Here is a 26,292-nt window from a genome sequence, read left to right as displayed (position 1 = left end):
AGGCGTTGTTTGTGGGCTTCCCCTTCTATCTTCCTGACTCCATTTTAGAAGGTTTCATTTTATTAATTCTCGCCACTTCCCCCTCTCATCAGCATCTCTCTCTGACAGCAGCTGAGCAAGCGTCAGAGGCGTTGTCTGTCTTTTACCAATACTCAGTGGCCTTTTGACCCCTGATACCAGGAAGGACCTTTCCTGGGTGTTGTGTCCCATGTCGGAGGGAAAGCGCACAGATGAGAACCCTACTGTGGTTACATTTTAGTGACAAGGTATAGGTGGGAAGGAGATATCTCAGGTAGTTCTCATCTAAAATCTGTTTATTAGAGTGGTGAGTTCAGCAAGGGCACACGCAAAGCTGCAGGAACCAAACCAGCACTTTGGGAAGACTGCAGGGGAAGAAACAGGGAGTAATTAAATAGTATCTGTACCTCGAAAGACTGGAGCTACTTGTTTTATCAAATGATACAGCCTGTGGGTCACAAAATCAAAGTCTATGAATTTGGATGAAAATCCTGAGTCAGTTTATAATCTGGATGAAACAGACTTCTGTGAATCCTGAACCTTCCAAGAGGCCTGATCTAGACATCTTGTGAAAGATGTGTCATGGGATATCATCAGCTGCAGCTCCAGGAAATCTACCTTCAGGTCACCGATAGTGTGCAGGTCCAGTCAGAACTGATGCTTTCTTTTATCCCAGAGTCTATTCCCTGGAGCTTGGTAGCACAAGGGTGGGTTAGCAGCACCTGATGAGGGCTTTTCCAGCGTACCCGAAAAGTGTCCCTCCTTTTCGGAGGTGTCTTTTCCAATAGAAGAAGCCTCCAGGTTGCAACGTGTTATGTTTAAGGCCTTATCTCCTGAGACTGCAAAAATTGCTCTACTAGAGCCTGGTTATTTTTAGTAGAAGCAATTGGATGTTTACAATATTGAAGAGCATCCCATCTGCCAAGTCTCCAGTAAGCCATTAGGCAGATCAAGAGGGGAGCAGCCAGAGCAGGTTTCCCTGGGTTGCGTTTTGGGAGGGGAGACAGAGGAGGTAGGCGTGCATTTTGGCAGTGTGATGAGGATTCTGGAGGGCTTCTATGGCATGGGGATGTAGAAGGTTCAAAAGGATCCCATGATTATGTATAGGGTGGCTTAGATCAGAAAGGCAGTGGCAAGAATGACTCTGAGGCAAGGGGGTGTCCCCGCGCTGCAGGGTCCAGCTGTCAGCTGTAATACCTGATGACAGTCCCCATGTTTTGGGGTGAGGATCCCACAGACATTCCCTTCTCTCCCACATCCAAAAAGGACAAACAAAGCTGGTAATTAGGATGCTCAGAAGAAGGTGGTCTCAATGCGCTTTCCTTTAAGGTATCAAAAGCTGTGTACCTTGATCCCTTAATTAGGCTTGCTTTGTCTTAACAAAGCATACAAGGGCAAAGCCATCAGAGAGAAATCTGGAACCCAATTTCAGTTGGAGCCAGCTTGCTCAAGAAAACCTTGTAACTGGCACTTAGTTTTAGGTTTGGGGGAGTTAAGGATGCCAGGAAGCCTCTCCAGATCTAAATGTCATCCTTTTTCTGAGATCAGGTCCCCTAAAAATCCATCCTGGGTTCAAGCAAACCGCAATTCTTTTTGGAGACTTTCAGTTCAGTCGCTCTTTGCAACCCCATGGACTGCAGCACACCAGGCTTCCCTGTTCATCACCAACACCCAGAGTTTGCTCAAACTTATGTCCATCGAGTCAGGGATGCCATCCAACCATCTAATCCTCTGTCATCCCTTCTCCTCCTGCTCTCAGTTTTTCCCACCATCAGGGTCTTTTCCAATGGGTCAGTTCTTCGTATCAGGTGGCCAACGTATTGGAGCTTCAGCTTCATCATCAGTCGTACCAATGAATATTCAGGACTGATTTCCTTTAGGATTGACTGGTTTGACCTCCTTGCTGTCCAGGGGAACCTCAAGAGTCATCTCCAACACCACAGTTCGAAAGCATCATTGCTTCATGCTCAGCTTTCTTTATGGTCCAACTCTCACATCCATACATGACCACTGGAACAACCATAGCTTTGACTAGACAGACCTTTGTCAGCAAAGTAATGTCTCTGCTTTTTAATATGCTGTCTAGGTTGGTCATAGCTTTTACTTTGAAAGTGAAAGTGAAGTTGTTCAGTCGTGTCCGACTCTTTGTGACCCCATGGGCTGTAGCCTATTGGGCTCCTCTGTCCATGGGATTTTCCAGGCAAGAATGCTGGAGTGGATTGCCATTTCCTTCTCCAGGGGATCTTCCCGACCCAGGGATTGAACCCGGGTCTCCTGCATTGCAGGCAGACGCTTTACTGTCTGAGCCACCAGGGAAGCCCCACTTTTACTTTCAGTTCAGCTCAGTCACTCAGTCGTGTCCGACTCTTTGTGACCCCATGAATCGCAGCACGCCAGGCCTCCCTATCCATCACCAACTCCTGGAGTTTACCCAAACTCATGTCCATCGAGTCGGTGACGCCATCCAGCCATCTCATCCTCTGTCATCCCCTTCTCCTTCTGCCCCCAATCCTGTCTTTTCCAATGTGTCAAATCTTCGCATGCGGTGGCCAAAGTATTGGAGTTTCAGCTTCAGCATCAGCCCTTCCAATGAACACCCAGGACTGATCTCCTTTAGGATGGACTGGTTGGACCTCCTTGCAGTCCAAGGCACTCTCAAGAGTCTTCTCCAACATCCCTTTAAAGCCAAAAGTGTTAGCAGGTGGAAGCCATCTTCCTACAAGGAGGTTTGAGAAGGTGAACATAGAAGCAAATTGTATATTGTAACAAAGTAGAACCTGCAGAAAACTTTATTATCATTCAAAGCAACTTTTCAAGACTTATGAAAAGTAGGAAGGGCTTTCTGTGAAACCCTGGGGCGTTACCGTCCGTGTGTATTGTCATCCTTTCCACCTGAAAGCAAAAAGACACTGGCTAACCTTATCAACTGAAATGCTGAAAAATCACTGCATAGATCAATTGGAGTGAAAAACTTGCTTCTAGTGGGAATAGACGTCAGCAGTCTGGGGGAGATGGGAACCACAGGGTATGGAGGGCAAACAATGTTGTTATTGATTGGAGTTCTTGGACAAACCTTCATCCTCGCCCTTGTATGTTCTCTTAAAATAGAAATATTGCAGGGACTAGTACATGGGTCATGAGACCTTGAGCCTTGGAGTCTTCTATTATGGGCTTTATACCTTGAAGGACTTCTTTTCTTACAGGGTAATGATTAATGCTGGTTTGGCGGTGGGGGAGGGGTAGTCTATTCAAATCTTAATGTGGATTTTGCCAATATCAGTTGGAGATTTTGCCCATAAGGAGGTTGGTAGCTGATTCAATAGGGATCAGTGATCAATGTTTCCAGAATTAGCTCCAGATAAAAGATGTCAAAGGGTCATTTAATTCACCTGGTTGGCTGTTTGGATGGCTATTGTCAATTTCTAGAATTGTTTTTCCCTTTCGGGGGAAAGAAATTCAGCATGATACTTTCCCAAGTCTTAGCCAAGGGACTTTCTTGGAGGTCCAGTGGTTGAGACTCTGCCTTCCAACACAAAGGGTGCGGGTTCGATCCCTGGTCAGGGAAGTAAGAGCCCATGTGTCACAGCTAGACCCAGTGCAGCCAAAAAAAAAACCTCGGCCAAATAAAGTAATAGGGGCAGAGGAGCTGAGGAGAGGGGTGTGTCCCTCTCAGAGGGCCTGAGAGAAAGGGAAGAGGGCAGACGCAGGAACCTACTGATGCCTGGAGGAGACCCCACATTGGGCCCTTTAGTACTTCCAGGCAGGGGCTGTTTTACAGCAGGGGCCTGGGCACCTGGAGAGTAGCTTTGGTGTCACTCAGCTCACAGAGGCATTGCTCCCAGATCGGGAGAGTGGCTTTCCTGAGCTGGTTACCAGGGAGGGTGAGATGGGCCCCTGGAGCTCCTCAGAGCCCCCATCCCTAGGAGGACGTTGGAAAGACTGGTGAAAGAGCTGAAGTTGCCTGAAATGCTTAAATTTATGATAGTCTTTTTTCAGTGTCCTGGTTCTTTGCAATTACAGCAGAAACTTAAATTTTGGTTTTGTTTAGCAGCCTTCATTTGCTGGTATTGAATTACAGCACTCTTTCCTTTTGGTGACTCATCTAGGGTTCGAAGGGCTTCCCGGGTGGCGCTAGTGGTAAAGAACCCGCCTGCCGATACAGGAGAAGTGAAAGACGCGGGTTCCATCTGTGGGTTGGGAAGATCCCCTGGAGGAAATGGCAACCCATTCCAGGATTCTTGCCTGGAGAATCCCATAGACAGAGGAGCCTGGTGGATTATAGTCCTTGGGGTCGCAAATAGTCAGATACGACTGAAGCGACTCAACACACACACACTAGGGTTTGAGAGAGCTGATTTGCCAAATTAACTAAATATGGAATGGGTTTAGTTTCACATTCCATCCTTTTCTTCCTTACTGTACCTGCAGCTTATGGGATCTTAATTTCCGACCAGGGATCGAACCCATGCCCCAGCAGTGGAAGGGCAGAGTCCCAACCACTGGACCACCAGGGAATTCCCTATCCTGGTCTTTTTTACTACAAGATCCCAGTTCATGGAGTTAGTTAAAGGTGACCTCAGTGGACCTGACATCCGAAGGAGGACAGAATTTTCTTTAAAAGTAATCTGAAGTTGATTATAATAGTCATGGATAGGTTCATCAGCGTTTTTTGTGTTCAAGCCTGAGTTTTGTCCTGACTTAGGAATAGTTACTGTGATTGCTGGTGGAATCTCCCAGCAAAGGTTCCAGCCTCTTGTCAGAAGTTAGGGGTTTGCTCCTTTACATCCCCTCTATGGTGTTTCTTTACGGCTAATTTCATCTGTTGTTTGAGCTTCACCAAAAAGCATGTAGACCACCTGATACAAATCTGAGAAACCAGGTTGATAGGTTTGAATAAGCATGTTAAAATCTTCCTCAAGGCTTCCCTGGTGGCTGAGTGCTAAAGAATCCCCCGGCCAATGCAGGAGACATGGGTTTGATCTGTGGTCCAGGAAGATCTCACATGTCTGGGAGCCACTGAGCCCGTGCACCACAACTCTGGGGCTTCTCTGGTGACTCAGACAGGAAAGAATCTGCATGCAGCCCAGGAGACCCAGGTTCGATCCCTGGGTCGGGAAGATCCCCTGGAGAAGGAAATGGCAACCCGCTCCAGTATTCTTGCCTGGAGAATTCCATGGACAGAGGATCCTGGTGGGCTGCAGTCCACGGGGTCACAAAGAGTCGGACAGGACAGAGCAACTAAGACTGTCCACAACTATTAAGCCTGTGCTCTGGAGCCTGGGAGCTGCCACTACTGAAGCCTGCTCAGCTGGAGCCAGTGCCCCCCAACAAGAGAAGCCATCACAGTGAGAAACCCACAGGCCACACCTAGAAAAGTCGCTCTGAGGGCAGCAAGGAAGACCAGCACAGCCTAAAATAAATATTTTTAAAAAATCTTTAGCACGGAATGAGGGAGTGGGGTGAGATGTATGGAGAGAGTAACATGGGAATTTACAATACCATATGTAAAATAGATAGCCGATGGGAATTTGCTGTATGACTCAGGGAACTCAAACAGGGGCTCTGTGACAATCTAGAAGGGTGGGGTGGGGAGGGCGATGGGAGGGAGGTCAGGAGGGAGGGGACACGGGCAGACCTATGGCTGAGTCTTGTTGATGTTTGACAGAAAACAACATTCTGTAAAGTGGCCAAAAAAAATATCTTCAGCAAACCCAGGGTCCTCAGTTACTCTGTTGTTGTTCAGTCGCGCAGTCGTGTCCAGTTCTTTGCGATTCCATGGACTGCAGCACATCAGGCTACCCTGTCCTTCAGTATCTCCCGGAGTTTGCTCAGATTCACGTCCACTGAGTGAGTCAGTGACGGTGTCTGACCGTCTCATCCTCTGACGCCCTATACTTTTGCCTTCAGTCTTTCTCAGTTACTTTCAGAAGTTCTTAACTATGACTTGCAATTCAGCCTTAGGCCAGAGGACGGATGTAATCCGGTGTTTAAGGCAGATCCTGACAGGTTCAGAGGAGGAAGACACGCCGGAGTGGAGTCTGAGGCAGAGGAATGTGAAAAGCCATCTTGTCTTTCTTTGATTCACAGGTAATTTAATTGTGGCATTTTATAGAAAGTCCATTTTAAATTCTTGAGAATGGTTGGAAACCTCAAAATACCAGTCAAGTTAGGCATCCAATTCTGTGTAGACTCTTTCCGAACCATGGCAATCTGACATGGTTTTAAGAGAGTTAAGTTTGGGGAGCTGGAAAGTTCTTCATAACAGCATTGATGTGTAATGGAGCACATCATACCCGCCTTCCAGGGACACACTCGCCCTCGCCTTCTCCACCCGCCTCCTGTTTGTAGAAGAAAGAACGTTAGTCTCCTAGGCCTTCCCCCACCCCCATCCCAAAGAAGAGATTTAATCGTAGAAGTGGGAAAATGTAGAGAAAGGAAAACAGTCAAGCAAAACAAAATAGTTTAGCCACTAAAGTCAAAGACCTTTAGTTCCTTCTCAAACACTGTAGATACCGTCCTGAGCCGTGTCCTCTGGGCGGTTTTGCAGATACTGAAACCCCAGCCGGTGGAAGAAGTAACCTGTGTGCTGCCCACAAACAGAGCCCAGAGCGGCAGGAGCCAGAAAGGGCATGATGCTGACCCTCGATGGCCTCACCACCAACCAATCAGAACCATGTCCACCAGCTGATGACACACCCCACAACCCGCCTCCCTCGGTCTTCAAAACTCTTCTCTGGAACTTACTGCTGATTGAAGAATTTCACTACTTTTTAAATAGCACTAAGGCTCGTGCCTCCGCGACACTCTTCCGTGGGGCGGAGGAGCTCCTGTGCGATGCGATGGCGTGCGTGTTAGTTTTGTTCTGAATAGCTACTGTGATTGCTGGTGGAATCTCCCAGCAAAGGTTCCAGCCTCTTGCCAGAAGTTAGGGGTTTGCTCTTTTAAATCCCCTCTAGGGTGTTTCCTTTGGGCTACTTTCACCTGTTGTTTGGGCCTCACCAAAAAGCACGTAGACTATCTGATGCAGATATGAGAAACCAGGTTGATAGGTTTGAATAAGCAATGTTAAAATCTTCCTCAAGGGCTTCCCTGGTGGCTGAGTGGTAACGAATGCCCCTGCCAATCCAGGAGACACCAGTTCAATCCCTGGTCCAGGAAGATCCTACATCCCTCGGAGCAACTAAGCCCATGTACCACAGCTCTGGGGCTTCCCTGCTGGCTCAGACAGTGAGAAAGATGAAAGTGAAAGTGAAGTCACGCAGCCGTGTCCGACGCTTTGGGGCCCCATGGACAGTAGCCTACCAAGCTCCTCCTTCCATGAGATTTTCCAGACAAGAGTACTGGAGTGAGTTCCATTTCCTTCTCCACAGACAGTGGAGGATCCGCCTGCAATGCGGGAGACCCAGGTTCGACCCCTGGGTCAGGACGATCCCCTGGAGAAGGAAATGGCAACCCACTCCAGTATCTTGCCTGGAGAATTCCATGGACAGAGGAGCCAGGCACGCTACAGTCTATGGAGTCGAAAAGAGTTGGACATGACTGAGCAAATAAGCACGCACATGCACAGCTGGGTTTTGCAGCCTCTCCCTGCCCTCTTCCTCCTGCTGGTGGTGAAGTATTGCCACTTCCTCAGGATGAATCTCTTCCCTTGGGATCTGTGTGCAGGTCCAGTGGTTTGCACTCCAGAGCTCCTTGGTGGATGGCATCACCGACTTGATGGACATGAGATGGTAGCAAAGAATCAGACAGGATTGACTGAACAACTGAACTGAGTGTGCACCGGTGCTGGAGGCAGTAAGGCCCTCCTCCCCGGGCGCACTGAGACACTGGCCGGTCTCACAAAGGGCAAGGACCGCGTGCTGTGGCCCAAAGACAGACTGGCCTGAGGCAGGAGCAGGAACCCAGGAGATTTCTGCAGACCGCCGAACCCAGCCCCCTCCTCATCCCCGCCCCCACTGCCAGCCCAGGACACACGTTCAGACTGCAGCACCCACAGAGGCCATGGTCATGGTTTGGAGGACTCAGGATCTTTAAGATGTTAGTTCAGTTCAGTTCAGTCGCTCAGTCATCTCCGACTCTCTGCGACCCCATGGACTGTAGCACTTGACATGGCCTCCCTGTCCATCACCAACTCCCAGAGCTTGCTCAAACTCCTGTCCATTGAATCGGTGATGCCATCCAACCATCTCATCCTCTGTCAGCCCCTTCTCCTCCTGCCTTCAATCTTTCCCAGCATCAGGGTCTTTTCCAATGAGCTGGCTCTTCTGGCCAAAGTATTGGAGCTTCAGCATCAATCCTTCCAATGAATATTCGGGACTGATTTCCTTTAGGATTGACTGGCTCGATCTGCTTGCAGTCCAAGGGACTCTCAACAGTCTTCTTCAACACCGCAGTTCAAAAGGATCAGCTCTTCGGCACTCAGCCTTCTTTATGGTCCAACTCTCACATTCGTACATGACTACTGGAAAAACCATAGTTTTGACTATATGGACTTTTGTCGGCAAAGTGATGTCCCTGCTTTTTAATATGCTGTCTCGGTTTGTCATAGCTTTTCTTCCAAGGAACGAGCATCTTTTAATTTCATGGCTGCAGTCACTGTCCATAGTGATTTTGGAGCCCAAGAAAATAAAATCTGCCACTGTTTCCATTTTTTCCCATCTATTTTCCACGAAGTGATGGGACTGGATGCCATGATCTTAGTTTTTTGAATGGAGCCAGGGGGAGGGGAACAGGAGGGGGTGAAATGGCGATGGAAAATGGAGGCTGTGAACCCTTGCCTCTTCCTAGCCAGAGATCAGCAGTGGTGGGCAGAATGTGGTCATCTGACCCCCGCTAGACCCTATGTGGGGTCTACAGAGGACCAGGCTGATATGCCTGGAGGGCATAGTGTTGGGAGGGCAGGGAGGAGCGCTGCCTGCATTGGTTTGAAATCCCAGCAGGAGTGTTTACAGGGCGGACTTGGAAAGGGCTTATTACCAAGGAGAACCTCACCTGCGCCCTGAAGGGTCGGCCCTGAGGCTGCCCTCTTCGGCCTTTGGGCTGGTCTCCAGGGCCACCTGGTGACCCTCCCCAGTCTCTCTCCCAGGGTGCATCACCCCAGCACCACCTCCAGGCCGCCTAGCAATCCCCAGCGTCTCTCCCACCTGCTAGCAAGCTGTGGACACGCCCACTGGGGTGGACTGCAGGGCGGTTGTGGTGCCCCAGGTCCGCGTGTCCTCAGGCTCTGTCTACAGTCTGTCCACTCCGGGACCTCTTCCTTGCGCCTTCATCCTCTCCACTGCCCCTCATCATCTCTGTGCACGTCAGATTTTGCTGATTAGAAAGTGGAATCAGCACAAGAAATATTTAATAAGGTACTTAATTATTCTGAATTAATGAATGAAATGGGTCCCATAACAGAACTTCTGCCCCAACATGGCTTCAGTGCAGGGGTGATGATCTTGCCAACAAGACTCCAGAGTCCGGAGGCTATGGGGTTGATTAGTTTATTTGGTCAGCAAGCGCAGGTCTTTGAACCAGCTCCTCTGGGATTCTCCTTAGCTCTTTCCTCACGGCCTCACTTTGACTGCTACATCTCCTCCTATCACATTCCCTCTACCAGGTCGAAGGAAAACAGTGATGATTGATTTCCACCACCCGCCTTCCTTTAAAGAGATGAAACTTTCCCAAACACCACCTGCCTCCGAAACAGGGCTCCTCTCAGCTCTATTGGGCAGAACTGGGTCATGTGTTCTCTCCACCCCCACCATTCCAGCAGAGGAAAGAGAGGGCCATGCCTGCTTTCCTCCAGTCAAGATTCATCCCCTGGGGATGGGCCTACTTTCTGTGAGCCCATTTCATCAGGAGACCAGGACAGCTGACATTTTATGTATTCGTATTTATTGTATTCAGCATAGAAGAAACAGCTGCTGGGGAAAAGAGCAGCAGTGTTTACAACGGGAGGCAAGAAGTTCAAGCACCAGAAGCCGAAGGACAAAACAGACTGTCCGGTGGAAGATACAGACAGGAGGGTCGCGGTGCCAGCAAGTGGGGCTGACGTCTCCAAGGATGAGTGCGTGACAGAGAAAGGACAAGTGTGTGGTGGGGACAGGCCTGGGTGCAGCGGCCAGTACAGCTACCGTTACCAGGCAGCAGTCACCAGGCGGCCGCTACTGAGAGACTGCCAGGGTGGTGATTAAAGGCCTGTTAGGCCAGCGGTCAGGGGAGTGGTGGTAGTCAGGCAGAGAGGGAGGTAAGAGGCGGACCCCAGCCTTCACCCTGGAGCCCTCCTGCTCACCCGGCCTCAGGCCAGTGGATGGGGTCGGGGGACAGGCTAGGGGCTCTGTCCTGCTGGGCTCCACAGCCCTTGCCAATGCTGCCCACTGGCCGGGCCCAGGCCGAGAGGCCACAGTGAAGGTCTCCCCAGTCCCCAGACTGGGACCTAAGGGCAGCAGCGGTTTGCCTGGCTGCCGTGCGAGGGACCTGACCCCCTGCTGTTTGGGGGGCCTGAGGAGACTGAGGACCAGTTGGGTCCTGGGCGCCTAGCTGCCTCAGAGATGACAGCTGGACAGGGTCTGGGGACCTGGCTCCAAGGGCACCACCAGCTGAGATCTGCCTCCTCAGCCCGGCCTGGGTGCTAGTGGGAGGACCCAGACTGGGTGCTGGACGAAGACTCCTGGGCAGGCTGACTGGCCCTAGCAGGGAGCGCCAACCCCACCCCCCGCCCCCCCCACCCCCGCCTTAGCCAGGACATGGACCTTGGAGGGTGAAAGTTGAGCCTTGAGACCTTGTCTTTTCTTGTCAGAACAGAGAATGGCATTCATTTAGAGACATTTACAGGAACACTGTTACCTGACCATGACCTGACCTCAAGAACAAAGAATCTGACACCAGGAAGTTTGCAACGACTTACCACGCCTCACCTCACTTTTCCCAGGAAAGGGCTTTGCTGAAACCTTTGGAGAGTTTGGGGTTTTTAAGGTGGGAGCCACGCGTCTCCTCGCATCGTGCAGCAATAAACCTTTCTCTGCTCCAGATTCCGAGGATTCAGTATCGTTTGGCCTCGCTGTGCCAGTGGCACACAGACTCACCCGCACAGGAGTGCTGGGATCCGTCTAGGGAGCACACACCCGCCTGACCGGATGGGCCGTCCCTTTCCTCTGCTGCCCGGACCCTCTGGTGGGAGCCCCCGCCCCCTTCCCAACATCTCACCTCCTCTATCCTTCTCCACATCTCCTGCGGCCCAACCCCCTGCACGCCACCTCTCCTTCGCTGACCGCCTGTCCTCCATCCGCTATCAGACGCTATCCGAAGCTGAGACACCAAAGGGAGCCTTTGGAGCCTTAGGATCAAGGCAGGTTTAACGTCACCACGGCAACCCCTGGAGCGCCCTCCCCCGACCGGCTCTCAGATGCACCGCCCCGCCCCCCAGGGCCTCAGGGACCCCGCGGGGAGCGGGGCGGGGCCAGATTGGAGGGAGAAGGCGAAAACCGCCCCGCAATTGGCCCGCGGCGCGCAGCGTTGAAAGCCGCCTGGCGACTGGCCGGAGGTGTACGTGACGTCACAGAGAGGCGGGGTGACGCACGGGGCGCGTATAAAGGTCGGGCGCCGCTGTCCTCTCCCAGGTAGAGGAGAGCGGAGAGGCGAGATAGCGGTTTTTTCGTGGGTGCTGCCTCTTCTGCTTCTCTTCCTCGCCGCCTCTTCGGCCGCCCTTCTGGCGACCAGCGCCCATTCTTCCTGCCCCGTCCTCTGGCCATACCGTGCAGTCCACGTTCATGTTCGCGGCCACTTTGGCTCGGCTCTGTGGGCCTGCGAGTCAGCGCACCCGCTCCCGCGGACGGAGCTGGCCCGACTCCTCGCCTTGGTGTTCCCCTCCAAGCAGCGGGAGATCGGGCGCCGAGAACCGGAGCGCAGAGGACCCTCAGGCCTCCGGGGCCGCACGCCGACTCCGCACAGTCCGGCGGAGCGCCCCCGAAACGTGCCTGTCCTCCAGCTCAACACTGAGCAGAGGGCGGCCTCCAACCCCGACTCGGACGCTCGTGGACCTTGGAGCAGCGCCGTACAACAGGTCCAGGTGTTGTAGCCACGCGTTCCGGGAAACAACTCAGAAGGACAGTGCAGATGGTGGAGTGCAGATTATTACACCGGCAGGCCCAAAGCAGAGTCTCCTCTTAGCCAAGGACCCCGACCAGTGTTTGTGAAAACCTTAGATACCCTAAGTGTACGTGCCCAAACCGACCTCCCCAAATTCCTTGAAACTAGTCTGGACAAGGTAAAAGAGAGATACCATCGAAGTTAAGCCATGATTCATGTGTCATAAGCCTAGATAGTTGAACAGTGGACATTTATCCATAGACCTGTGGTCATACCCCGCTAAGCATAATGGGGTTTACGACTTTGTTCTGTTAGAGATAATTAGCATATTCGTTTAGACAGGAACAGTCTAGGTACGAGTCCCGAGGCTCCTTCATCCAGGGGTCTGGTTTTCCATTGGTATGCCATTTCCATAGATACTGGGCATATAGCTCAAAGTCCACAGTCCGACCCAAGATGACGTCCTGCTTTCAAGGTAGAGCCCCTTATGTTTACTCCTTCACAGGGTGCCTACCTGGGACGTCCTGCTCCACTAAGGACCGCCACTGCCTCCTAGGGAGAGTTCCCAGGACTCCTGCCCACAGCCAGCAAACCTCTCAGTGGGCTCCCCGCAGAGCTGAGGGCAGCCACAGACCAGTGGCCACAGGCTTCTCTGTGGTGACCCACCTAGGGACCTTAAAACCAAGGTCCCCTTGGGCTCCAGGCCAGGCAAAGATCAGTCACTAATGCACACTGGGATGCCCCTGGCCCCCGCTGAGCCTGGCGGCCCTCCAGCTCATCTGACTGGGCTTGAGTGTCGTCCCGTGGCCGGAAAAGCCCCATCCCACGGTCCGCCATTCCGCAACATGTGCGCAGTTGCATGTTCTCCATCCAGGGTCCCCACCTTGGATGCCCTGCTGAGTAGGAGACTGCCACTCACCAGCACCAAGAGGCCTTTGGGTGCCCCGCAACTTGGGGAACCAAGGTTTCTGGCTCAGTCTCCCCCCAGGACAAGGGGCCACCTTCACATGCAGCTGAGAGCGCCCTGCGGACCCCCGCCCGCTGCCCACCAAGCTGCCTGCAGTTGAGGCCCCTCTCAGCCAAGGGCCATCCAGCAGGAGCAGACAGAAGCCCACAGACCCTCATCTTCTCATGGACCGTGAAGCTGGGGTCTGCGCCGAGCACTCCCTGGTCAGCAGAGAGCAACAGTCCCCTCACATTAAGGGCCCCCCGAACTCCATCTGCCTGCACGGCCTCCTTCCAACCTCTCTGCACCTGGCAATGCCTTTGGCGGGGGGCTGCCCCCGGCCTGCCCTCGGAACGCCACGTGCGCTCGCCCACCTGCATTCTCCAGCCCCTTTGTTCCCAAGATGGGCTCCCCACTCAGCCAAGGGAAACCTCCCTCCCGCAAAGAGGCCCACCTGCATCTCCACAGCCCTGCAGACCCTCCCTCCAGGCCTTCCAACACTGACCCTTCACCCCCTCAAGGGCAGCGGCCAGCCCCCTGGCAATCCGAAATGCCGAAGTGGGGAGCAAAGCTAGCTCTGGCAGAAGGAAGACAACAGAAACAGGATGCACTTACAAGCAGTTGCTGGGCCACGTCGCATTAGGGCTCCCAGGGAGAAAAATGCCAACTTCGGCCCCTAGGCCCGGGATCCAGGTCCTCACCCAGGCGGGACCAATCCGAGACCACTGGCCTAGGCAGGCCTCGGCCTTCCACCGTTGGGGCTGGGTAGGCGGCTGTCTGGGCAGACATTGGTGGTGGCTGCGTCCCTGGGAGACAGGCTCGGGAAAGCCAGCACCTCGTGGCCGGCACTCAGAGCCGTGCAGGGTGTAGTCCCCTGGTGGGTCTCTGCCGAGGCGCTGATGGGCCGCAGGCCTGGAGACCTCTGGCCTAGGACCAGGTTTAGCGTGTCTTGGTTTTCTGGAGAGTTCTCTCCAGCGGGTGAGAGGGATTCTCTGCCTTAGAACAGGAGAAGCTGGAAGAGCTGCCGACTGGACTGAAACTCATGGATAAAGCTTTGTATGAGTTTGACAGGAAACTTAAATCTGCGAAGACAGCTTTTCACAGAAAGGGGGACATTATTAAAAATCTGTCCAGGGAAGTGTCTGAACTGAAGGAATTGCTCAGAATGTCTGAAGAAAACAACCAAAGGTGGAAACATCTGTTTCAGCTGTTCCGGGAAGGACAGGTGTCCCTGGATGTGGCTGACGCTGAGCAGGGCACCCGTGGCCATGTCCCGGAGAGCCCCAGGCCCCACGCACAGAGCCCCGAGCTGGGGCTGCTTGGGGACAGGTTGTCCCACCTGGAGGGGGGAGGTGGAGGCGCCACAAGAAAACGCCGAGCACCTGGGGCGGCAGGAGGCGCGGGTTCGAGAGCTGGAGGGCTTCTTCCTCAACTTCCGGGGCTTCCTGGAAGCCTGACAGGTTCACAGTACGAAGGCCGGTCGTCCGAGTGCCCCTCAACCCCGGGAAGGGGGCCTGGAAGCTGGGGTGGAGCTGGCCTGACCTTCACCATGTGTATGAGTTCTGAATAGTAGTGTTGGAAGACAGTGTCCCAGGGTGGGTGATGGGGTTCCGAGGCTGTGAGCATCTGCAGTGGGGTCTGGGGGGCAGGGCAGGCGTGGCCTGAGATGAACATCAAGGACCATGCTGTCTGGGGTGCCTCCATTCAGCAGCGAGAGTGCAAACCACGCTGGGCGCAGGGTCACTTTACCAGTAGGAAAGGGCTGTATAAACTGAATTAACCATCAGTACGGCAGGGCTTGGGGCTCAGCTGGTAAAGAATCTGCCTGAAATGCAGGAGACCCTGGCTTGTTTCCTTGGTCGGGGAAATCCCCTGGAGAAGGGATAGGCTACCCACTCCAGTACTCCTGGGCTTCTCCGGTGACTCAGATGGTAAAGAATGTACCTGCAATGCGGGAGACTTGGGTTTGATCCCTGGCTTGAGAAGATCCCCTGGGGGAAGGCATTGGCAACCCACTCCTGAGTTCTTGCCTGGAGAATCCCATGGGCAGAGGAGCCTGGTGGGCTGCAGTCCATGGGTCGCAGAGAGTCGGAGATGACTGAGCGACTGGACCGAACTGAACTAACATCTTAAAGATACTGAGCATCTGTGCACGCGTAGGGGGGCTTACACGTAGACGGGAGAGGGGACCTGGGAGACTGACTTTGTCAGCTCAGCTCTTTCCTTCTTTGTCTCATATCTTCTATAAAGGAATTTAAAATTACTATTAGTGCTTTAAAGAGATTTTCTCAGTAAAATCCTGCATGTGAGCTTAAGTGAGTAAAATAAACAGACCTGTCAGCGTGCAGTGGTGATTTAGCATGAAAATATCAGAAAGCAAGGAGTTATGGGCCTCCCTGGTGGCTCACTGGTTAACAATCTGCCTGTCGACGCAGGAGACACGAGTTGGATCCCTCGTCCCGCAGGATCCTACATGCTGCAGAGCAGCTAAGCCCGTGTATTACAACTTCCGAGCCTGCGCGCTGTAGGGCCTTCAGGCCGCAAGTTCTGAGCCCTAACGCCCGGAGCCTGTGCTCTGCAATAAGAGAACCCACTACCGTGAGAAGGCTGAGCACCTCGGTGACGAGTAGCTGGCAATTGCCCTTAAACACTAATGAAGACCCAGCACAGCCTAAAAAAAAAAACAAAAACAAGGAGTTACAGTGTGAAATGTGGAAAACCTAGAATGAATAATTACCCCTAGGAAGCAAAAGGGGCATCCAACTGCAGATGATAATAACTTTAGTTTTATTGTACTTTAGAAAACCATTTTTTAAAGGACTTTTCCAGGTGGTTCTATGGCTAAGACTTCAGGCTCCCAATAGAGGGAACCTGGGTTTGATCCCTGAGCTCACACGCTGCAACCAAGAACTGATGCAGCCAAATAAATACTAAATAAAAACGGAAAAATCGTTCAAGCCAAATCCTTCCTAAACGTGTTGGACGAGGCAGGGCTCCGACATCACAGCTCCCAGAGGAGGGATCCCAGGGGGTGGGGGGAGGGCAATGCTGATGTGGCCGTGGGGGCGGGGCATGTTGATGGTATGTGGGGGGTATTCATGGTGGGGGTTGGGGGGCGACGGGGTGCATGGGAATCTCTATATCTTTCTCTCAATTTTGCTTTGAACCTAACGCTGCTCTTAAATATTTTTTTAAAAGTAAAAGTGAAAAAATAAAAATAAAAGTAAAAGTGATTTTAGGTTGAACTCCCAAAGAAATTGTTGATATTTTGCAATTTCTGATCTATAAAAGCAGTAGATTCATGTGTTTGCCAATTAAAATAGAGTTTGGTCTTTAAAAAATACACAAGCATCTGGAAGGCATGTCCTGTTCAAATGGAAAACAAGAGAACAAGAACTCTTCGGAATGAGAAGCGAGTTAACAGCAGCTGTGGATCACGGGGCTCTGTGAGCACTCGTGTCCATCAGCGTTCCGCGTGCGTGCTCGGCCTCTGCAGGCGTGTCTGACTCCTTGCCACCCTGTGGACTGTAGCCCGCCGGGCTCCTCCATCCGTGGGGATTGTGGGCACTTGTGTTCTAGCAGCAGATGGAGTGAGTGACCGTCCAGGAAAGCGAGCCTCTGGGCGGAATGTTTACAAGGGGCTCTGAGTGTGCACCGGTGCTGGAGGCAGTAAGGCCCTCCTCCCCGGGCGCACTGAGACACTGGCCGGTCTCACAAAGGGCAAGGACCGCGTGCTGTGGCCCAAAGACAGACTGGCCTGAGGCAGGAGCAGGAACCCAGGAGATTTCTGCAGACCGCCGAACCCAGCCCCCTCCTCATCCCCGCCCCCACTGCCAGCGCAGGACACACACGTTCCGACTGCAGCACACACAGAGGCCATGGTCATGGTTTAGAGGACTCAGGATCTTTAAGATGTTAGTTCAGTTCAGTTCAGTTCAGTCGTGTCCAACTGTTTGTGACCCCACGGACTGCAGCTCACCAGGCCTCCCTGTCCATCACCAACTCCCGGAGCTTGCTCAAACTCATGTCCATTGAGTCTGTGATGCCATCCAACCTCTGACAACCCTTCTCCTGCCTTCAATTTTTCCCAGCATCAGGGCTTTTCAAATGAGTCAGTTCTTCATATCAGGTGGCCAAAGTATTGGGGTTTCTTCACCATCAGTCCTTCCAATGAACACCCAGGACTGATTTCCCTTAGGATGGGCTGCTTTGATCTCCTTGCTGTCCAAGGGACTCTCAAGAGTCTTCTCCAACACCACAGTTCAAAAGCATCAATTCTTCAGCGCTCAGCTTTCTTTATGGGCCAATTCTCACATCCATACATGATCAATGAAAAAACCATAGCTTTGATTAGATGGACCTTTGTCTGCAAAGTAATGTCTCTGCTTTTTAATATGCTGTCTAGGTTTGTCATAGCTTTTCTTCCAAGGAGCAAGCATCTTTTAATTTCATGGCTGCAGTCACCATCTATGGTGATTTTAGAACCCAAGAAACTGAAGTCTGTCACTGTTTCCATTGTTTCCCCATCTGTTTTCCATGAAGTGATAGGACTGGATGCTATGATCTTCATTTTTTGAATGTTGAGTTTTAAGCCAACTTTTTCACTCTCCTCTTTCACTTTCATCAAGAGGCTCTTTAGTTCCTCTTTGCTTTCTGCCATAAGGGTGGTGTCATCTGCATATCTGAGGTGACTGATATTTCTCCTGGCAATCTTGATTCCAGCTTGTGCTTCATCCAGCCCAGCATTTCACATGATGTACTCTGCATATAAGTTAAATAATCAGGGTGACAATATACAGCCTTGATGTACTCCTTTCCCAATTTGGAGCCAGTCCATTGTTCCATGTCTGGTTCTAGCTGTTGCTTCTTGACCTGCATACAGATTTCTCAGGAGGCAGCTAAGGTGGTCTGGTATTCCTGTCTATAAGAATTTTCCAGTTTGTTGTGATCTACACAGTCAAAGGCTTTGGCATAGTCAATAAAGCAGAAGTAGATGTTTTTCTGCAACTCTTGCTTTTTCCATGATCCAGCGGATGTTGGCAATCTGATCTCTGGTTCCTCTGCCTTTTCTAAATCCTGCTTGAACATCTGGACATTCTTGGTTCATGTACCGTTGAAGCCTGGCTTGGAGAATTTTGAGCATTACTTTACTAGTGTGTGAGATGAGTGCAATTGTGCAGTAGTTTGAACATTCTTTGGCATTGTATTTCTTTGGGATTGAATGAAAACTGATCTTTCCAGTCCTATGGCCACTACTGAGTATTCCAAATTTGCTGGCATACTTGAAATTTGAGCGCAGCACTTTCACAGAATCATCTTTTCGGATTCGAAGTAGCTCAGATGGAATTCCATCACGTCCACTAGCTTTGTTCGAAGTGATGCTTCCTAAGGCCCACTTGACTTCAGACTCCAGGATGTCTGGCTCTAGGTGAGTGATCACACCATCGTGGTTATCTGGGTCATGAAGATCTTTTTTTTTTTTTTTAGGAAGATCTTTTTTGTATAGTTAATTCTTCTGTGTATTCTTGCCGCCTCTTCTTAATATCTTTGGTTTCTGTTAGGTCCATACTATTTCTGTCCTTTATTGTGCTCATCTTTGCATGAAATGTTCCCTTGGTATCTCTAATTTTCTTAAAGAGATCTCTAGTCTTTCCTGTTCTATTGTTTTCCTCTATTTCTGTGCATTGATCACTGAGGAAGGCTTTCTTATCTCTCCTTGTTATTATTTGAAATTCTGCATTCAGATGGATATATCTTTCCTTTTTTCCCTTTTACTTCTATTCACAGCTATTTGTAAGGCCTCCTCAGACAACCATTTTGCTTTTTTGCATTTCTTTTTTTTGGGGACGGTCTTGGTCACTGCCTCCTGTACAATGTCACAAACCTCTGTCCGTGGTTCTTCAGGCACTCTGTCTATTAGGTCTAATTCCTTGAATCTATTTATCGCTTCCACTGTATAATCGTAAAGGATTTGATTTAGGTCATACCCGAATGGTCTAGCGGTTTTCCCTACTTTCTTCAATTTAAATCTGAATTTGGCAATAAGGAGTTCATGGTCTGAGCCACAGTCAGCTCCTGGTCTTGATTTTGCTGACTGTATAGAGCTTCTCCATCTTTGGCTGCAAAGAATATAATCAATCTGATTTCGGTGTTGACCATCTGGTGATGTCCATGTGTAGAGTCTTCTCTTGTGTTGTTGGAAGAGGGTGTTTGCTATGACCAGTGCGTTCTCTTGGCAAAACTCTGTTACCCACTCATTAGCATGTGAAATTACCCAGCCTGTAAAAACTAACCTTGCCTCATTTCACGACCTCACTGGCCCTCTGCGATGGCCCACCATCTGTCTGTGGAGTGTGCTTCTCCCTGAGTCTGAGTAAATCCACTTCCTACCTGTCACTGTCTCTCACCGAATTCTTTCTGCAATGAGGCATCAAGACCTGAGCTTCACTGGGCCCTGACACCAGGTTCCGTGGGTTGTGGCTGGGTTCGCGTCCCAGTCTGAGGTAAACGTTTGGCTCCTGGCTTCCACTCTCCCGCCGTCAGCTCCAGAGCAGGGGCTCTAACAAGGCCACTTTGGCCTTGTCCAGCGGGTGGTTCCCAGGTAAGCAGGGGAAGGGAGGACGCGGAGATCGCTCCAGGGCTGTGTCTGAGCAGCTGGACGCCCCCTGCGAGGCAGGCAGGAGAGGAGATGCCGGCTGCGGAAGGGCCCAGGTCCCCGGCGCCGCGCCGGGTGAGGGGCGGTGGTAGCTGGAGACCCTCTCCCAGTCAGCAGGGAGAGCCGGACCCAGGAGCACCAGACCCTCGCGGTGGGTGCAGGCCCTGGGAGGGCCCTCTGGCCGCCCGACCTCTGGACGCACCGCCGCCACGCCCGGCCGACCAATGGCCCACCTGGAGGAACAGTCTCTGACAAGGGGCCCACACTTCGTTTCTTGAGTGATCAAAAATGCAAATTCTGTGGGATTCCTATTCAGTTCCAGGTGAGCACGGGCGCCCCAGGGCAGAGCTCAGGGGCATCTGACAGCAACGCAGGGGTCCGAGCACAGCGGAGGAGACCCTGGGCACCGGGCCTGCTTCCGGAGACGCTCTCCCGGCCCAGGGCGGCTGGGGCGGCGGTGGCGGGCCAGGCGCCCTCCCGTGAGTGTCCGCAAGGGGGCGGTGTGGGCTAGCGCTTCCGGGGCCCCAGGCGGCCGACCGCAGCCTGCGGCAGAACCCAGAGGGCGTGGGAACAGCCCTCCCCGCGTCCGACTCCGCTCCCCACTCCTGGCTGCTCCTGGGCACACGAATCCACCCCTGCTGGCCCCAACCCCTCCTTACATCGCTCGCTACCTTGTTCATCTCCAAGGTCATCTCAGAGGCAGTGACGTCACCCTGCTTCCCCCTCCTTGGCACAGGTGTGCTGGGGTAGAATTCCACTTCCGTCCCATCATTCTAAAGTGAGGTCCAATCCAGAGTCTGCCGTGGCCCTAAGGAGGTTTCCCCACACCTCAGGCTCCCTCCCTGGGGTGGGCTCACAGAGGGTCTCTGGACTGGGGGACCCTCAGGAGCAGGGGGGCCCAGTGTCCATTTACAGGACCCTGAGACCCCAGCTGTGTCCCAACCACCCACCCTCAGAGCCCAGAACACTGGAAACCGGGTCTCCATTCCAGGCAGGATGTCAGGGGGGTTTCTTGAAGGAATCTGATCATTTAGAGATCCTGCCAGGTCACCGAGTGCTAAAGCTCGCAGTGCGGGATCCCCACCCTCCTGCCCGAGCACTCGGCCACTTTACCCAGACCCAGAAGTCTCAGTGGCCCTTGGAACGTGAAGATCAGGACAAACAAATAGGAAAAGGGGAACTGGGAGGAAGCAGAGACCACTGGCAGAAGACAGCTTAGAAAAACTGAAACTGTTCACCTCAGATTGGGACTTGAACCCGGATGACACCCACAGAACCTGCTTTTAGGACCTAATGAAGCTCAGGCTCTTGATGTCTCATCACAGAAAGAATTCAGTGAGAGACAAGATGATGGGTAAGAAGCAGATTTATTCAGATTCAGAGAGAAGCACACTCCACAGACAGAGTGTGGGCCACTGCTGAGGGCAAGTGAGACCGTGAAATGTGGCCTGGTTAGTTTTTATCAGTTTAGTTCAGCCGCTCAGTCGTGTCCGACTCTGCAACCCCATGACTGCAGGACACCAGGCCTCCCTGTCCATCACCATCTCCTGGAGCTTACTCAAACTCATGTCCATTGAGTCGGTGATGCCATCCAACCATCTCATCCTCTGTTGTCCCCTTCTCCTCCTGCCTTCAATCTTTTGCAGCATCAGGGTCTTTTCCAGTGAGTTAGTTCTTCGCATCAGGTGGCCAAAGTATTGGAGTTTCAGCTTCAGCATCAGTCCTTCCAATGAATATTCAGGACTTATTTCCTTTAGGATGGACTGGTTTGATCTCCTTGCTGTCCAAGGGACTCTCAAGAGTCTCCAGCACCACAGTTCAAAAGCATCAATTCTTCGGTGCTCAGCTTTCTTTATGGTCCAACTCTCATATCCTCTCACATACATGACTACTGGAAAAACCATAGCTTTGACCGTACTGACCTTTGTCAGCAAAGTAATATGTCTGCTTTTTAATATGTTATCTAGGTTGGTCATAGCTCTTCTTCCAAGGAGCAAGCATCTTTTAATTTCCTGGCAGCAGTCACCATCTGCAGTGATTTTTAAGCCAAGAAAGTAAAGTCTGTCACTATTTCCATTGTTTCCCCATCTATTTGCCATGAAATGATGGGACCAGATGCCATGACCTTAGTTTTTTGAATGTTGAGCTTTAAGCCAACTTTTTCACTCTCCTCTTTCACCTTCATCAAGAGGCTCTTTAGTTCCTCTTTGCTTTCTGTCATAACGGTGGTGTCCCAGCAATCTTGATTCCAGCTTGCACTTCATCCATCTGGGCATTTCAAATGATGTACTCTGCATATAAGTTAAATAAGCTGGGTGGCAATATACAACCTTGACATCCTCCTTTCCCAGTTTGGAACCAGTCTACTGTTCCAAGTCCAGTTCTAACTGTTGCTTATTGACCTGCATACAGATTTCTCAGGAGGCAAGTCAGGTGGTCTGGTATCCCCATCTCTTTAAGAATTCTCCAGTTTTTGTGATCCACACAGTCAAAAGCTTTGGCATAGTTTTTAGTTTGTATAGACTGGGTAATTTCATATGCTAATGAGTGGGGGGATTATTTCAATTATTTTGGGGAAGGAGTGGAGATTGCCAGAAATTGGGCCACCGCCCACTCCGTGGTCCTATGACCTCGCCTTGGAACTGTCATGATGCATCTCTGTGTGTCACTGAGCTTGCTGATTGAGGTTCAAGGTCTAATCAAAGTTGACTTGTCTGCCGTCTTGGACCCATTTGATTCTAATTGGTTCATGTTGCGTCCTCAGGCTGTGTCATTCTTTCAGAAGGTGTCCCTGCCCCTTTCCCTCCTGTTAAAAAACCTTCATTAATATCCTCAGGAAGGAAAGAGAAAATTATGTATTCATGAAGCAAAAACCAGGTGCTTTGAAGAAGGAATGTTACAGAATGTAAAGAGCTCTTGGGAATTAAAAAGACCATCATAGAAATTGAAAATTCAGTAGAAGAGTTGGAAGATAAGGTTGAGGAAATCTTGGAGAAAGTAGAGCAAAGAGTTAGGGGGGAAAAGTTAAAATAAGAAAAGAAAAAAAAAAGAGAAGAAAGCACCATATTAGAGAACTTGTCCAGCAGACCTGAGGCTTCCCTGGTAGCTCAGCTCCTGCAGTGCTGGAGACCTGGGTTCAGTCCTTGGGTTGGGAAGATCCCCTGGAGGAGGGTATGGCAACCCACTCTAGTATTCTTGCCTGGAGAATCCCATGGACGGAGGAGCCTGGCGGGCTACAGCCCATGGGATCACAAAGAGTCAGACATGACTGAGCGGCTAAGCACAGCACAGCTGGGAAACCTGACATTTGCTTAAAAGAAATTCTAGAAAGAGAACTGGAAGGAAAAAAATAATCAAAGAAATAGTGGAAAAGAGTTCACAGAAATTTGGGAATTCCCTGGCAGTCCAGGGTTTAAGATTCCATGTTTTCATTACTGAGGGCCTGGATTCAATCCCTGGCTGGGAAACTGCTGCTGCTGCTGCTGAGTTGCTTCAGTCGTGTCCGACTCTGTGCGACCCCAGAGATGGCAGCCCACCAGGCTTCCCCGCCCCTGGGATTCTCTGGATCCCTGGGCAAGAATACTGGAGTGGGTTGCCATTTCCCACAAGTTGTGAGGTCGAAAGAAAGAAAGAAAGAAAGAAAAAGCTTTTTCACAGAAATTAAAGCCGAGTCTCCAGATTGAAAGGAGCTACTGAATGCCCAGATCCAAACACGAAAATAGATGCATAGTAAAGGCACAGCTGAGCAGAATTTCAGAGCCCTGGACACAAAGAGGAAAGACCTCCCTGGCAGTCCAGTGGCTAAGACTCCATGCTCCCAATTCAGAGGGCTGGGTTTCCATCCCCGGTCGGGGAACTAGATCCCACGCACTACAACTCAAGATCCCTCAAGCCACAATGAAGGTAAAAGATCTTGTATGCTGCCACTAAGACCTAGCACGGTCAAATAAATAAACATTAAAAAGAACAAAGAACCATCAGACGAGGGTCCAGAGAGAAAGGACAGGTGACATACCAGGGACCAGGGGCAGAATGATGTCAGACTCCCCACAGCTGGAAGACGGGGTAAAGCCTCTCAGTGTGCTGTGCTCAGACTCTTTGCAACCCTATTCTCCTCCCAGCAAGAACACTGGAGTGGGTTGCCATGCCCTCCTCCAGGGGATCTTCCCAACCCAGGGATCAAACTCAGGTCTTCCACATTGCAAGTGGATTTTTTTTTACCAGCTGAGCCACAAGGGAAGCCCAAGAATACTGCAGTGGGTAGCCTATCCCTTCTCCAGTGGATCTTCCTGACCCAGGAATTGAACGGGGCCTGCTGCATTGCAGGCGGTTCATTACCAGCTGAGCCACCAGGGAAGCCCTGACAATAGAGGGCTTTGGAGATGGACTGGCGGATTCTGTACAGCTAGAATTCTATATCCATCCAGAGTGAGGGGAGCTTTTCCAGTTGTGGTGCCGCATGGTGAGGAGCCCTTGCCCACACCTGCAGTCATGCCACCCAGGGGCCCTCTGCAGTCAGAGCCAGTCTTCTTTGGACATGAGAAGGCAGCCATGGCCACAAACGAGGCCACAGCCTCGGCAAGGTGACTGGGCCTGGAGGTGACGGAACCATGCAGGCTGCAATACGAGCTACTGGAGCCTTTCCGCTTCTGGGCGTCCGCTGGTGTGGACATCCGCGTCTCAGTGAAGGGTGGTAGCCACGTAGCCCGATTTAGGCAGTCCACCAGTCCATCTCCAAAGCTTCGGTAGCCTATTATCAGAAACGTGTGCGTGAGGCTTCCGAGGAGATCAACAAACCCTCATCCAGTATGACCTGACCCTGCTGGTAGCTGATCCCCGTTGCTTCTAATCCCAAAAGTCTGGGGCTCCTGGTGCTTATGCTCGCTACCAGAAATCCCACTGACAAGACATCATGAGGATCAGGGTTCACCTTTATAATACAAAATGTTGTGGGATTTAAGGTTTCAGGGGGAAAAAAAAGAGTGAAGGGAGAAGAGAGAGACTTTGAGAATGACAAGGCCTCCAACAATTCACATTCCTGCACCCTTTCTGCAGGCTTCTCAGGTGGCTCAGCAGTAAACAATCTGCCTGCCAACCAGGAGACACGGGTTCGATCCTCAAGTCAGGAAGATCCCCTGGAGAAGGAAATGACAACCCACTCCAGCATTCTTGTCTGGGAAATCCATGGACAGAGGAGCCTGGTGGCGAGTCCATGGCATCACAGAAGAGTCAGACACGACTTAGCGACTAAATAACCCTTTCTGAGGAAGTGACTTGATGAGCCCCACCAGAGGGAGGAAAGAAAGAAAGGGGAGGCGTGGGAAGCAGGAAACAGGGGATCCTGCAGCTGAGAGCAGCAGAGGGGACCTCGGGGCGCTGGTGAGGCCGTCCTGGGGTCGGCTGAGCCCCAGCCGAGGAAGCAGAGTCTATTTCAAGGTGATAAATATTCTGTCACTTTATCTACCTGATACACAGATGTCTTGCGGGAGACGTGGACATTTGGTTGAATTGGGGGTTGAATTAGTATTGAGAATTTAGCAAAAACAAAAAAAAAAGATGACATTAACTCCAGGGGAAAAGAGAAGTTGAGCAAGAAAGGAAAAGTTATGTTGATACACTGTGTGGCTCAGGCAAGAGCACTGTTTCTGCAGCATCATCATGATGTCAACCAGCGCCGTCAATCTGAACAAAATGACACTGGAGGTCAGGAAGTCCTAACGTAAGTGCTGGGTTGGGGATACAGAGGTGAAACCCAAAAAGTGAATTAGAAGCTGTGACGGAAAACAGAGGGAGATGGACCGCTGTGTTTTGTAGGAAGGTTTGTCAAGCTAGCTCTTTAAATTATATGCATGTCAGTACAAATCTGATAATGAATAGAACCAAAACTTAAAACACACACCCTAGGGAATTCCCTGGTGATCCAGAGGTTAGTGTCCCATGCTCCCAGGTTCCACCTCCTGCTGGGGAATGAAACCCTATAAGCCAGGTGGCCTCAAACAGCAAGAACAATGACCCCACACAAATGAGTTACATGCTGATTTTATCTTACAGTAAATCAGCAGGATGTGAACTTGTGCTCAGTGGGGACTCACTTTTGTGCAGCCCTGGAAAGAGTGAATACAAATGCTTTTTCGTTGTTGTTGTTTAGACGCTAAGTCGTGTCCAACTCTTTTGCGATCCCATGGTCTGTAGCCCACCAGGCTCCTCTGTCCTTGGAATTTGCCAGGCAAGAATACTGGAGTGGGTTGCCATTTCCTTCTCCAGGGGATTTTCCCGACCCAGGGATCGAACCTGTGTCTCCTGCATTGGCAGGCAGATTTTTTTTACCACTGAGCCACCAGAGAATCAAATACATGAATGTGTAGGGAAAAAATGCTGCTTTTACTTGCTGTTGGACATTGAGGTGTATGAAAGAGTTTTATCTTCAAAAAACAAAAAGTGGTTCTTTTCCCATTTGTATTTATTTAATTACTAGTGAAGTTGTTGTTCAGTCAAGTCATGTCCGACTCTTTTCGACCCCATGGACTGCAGCACACCAGGCTTCCCTATCCGTCACCATCTCCCGGAGCTTGCTCAAACTCATGTCCATTGAGTCAGTGAT

At 51.1% G+C, this 26,292-nt stretch overlaps 1 long non-coding RNA gene and 1 pseudogene across 1 annotated transcript; one reads left to right on the top strand and one right to left on the bottom strand.

The window, feature by feature from the left end:
• Positions 1–5,438: 5,438 nt before the first annotated feature.
• On the bottom strand, positions 5,439–11,467 carry LOC139183697 (uncharacterized). The gene is made up of 2 exons (XR_011567316.1): positions 11,209–11,467; positions 5,439–6,356 (listed from the first exon to the last, which is right to left on the bottom strand). It is a non-coding gene; the product is annotated as an uncharacterized lncRNA (long non-coding RNA).
• A 12,715-nt stretch (positions 11,468–24,182) lies between these two features.
• LOC109560191 (small ribosomal subunit protein uS9-like) lies at positions 24,183–24,594 on the top strand (annotated as a pseudogene).
• The last annotated feature ends 1,698 nt before the right edge of the window (positions 24,595–26,292 follow it).

This window comes from Bos indicus, chromosome 6 (genome assembly GCF_029378745.1).
Source record: "Bos indicus isolate NIAB-ARS_2022 breed Sahiwal x Tharparkar chromosome 6, NIAB-ARS_B.indTharparkar_mat_pri_1.0, whole genome shotgun sequence".
NCBI classification, from domain to species: domain Eukaryota; kingdom Metazoa; phylum Chordata; class Mammalia; order Artiodactyla; family Bovidae; genus Bos; species Bos indicus.
This window is presented reverse-complemented; position numbering and strand designations above follow the sequence as displayed.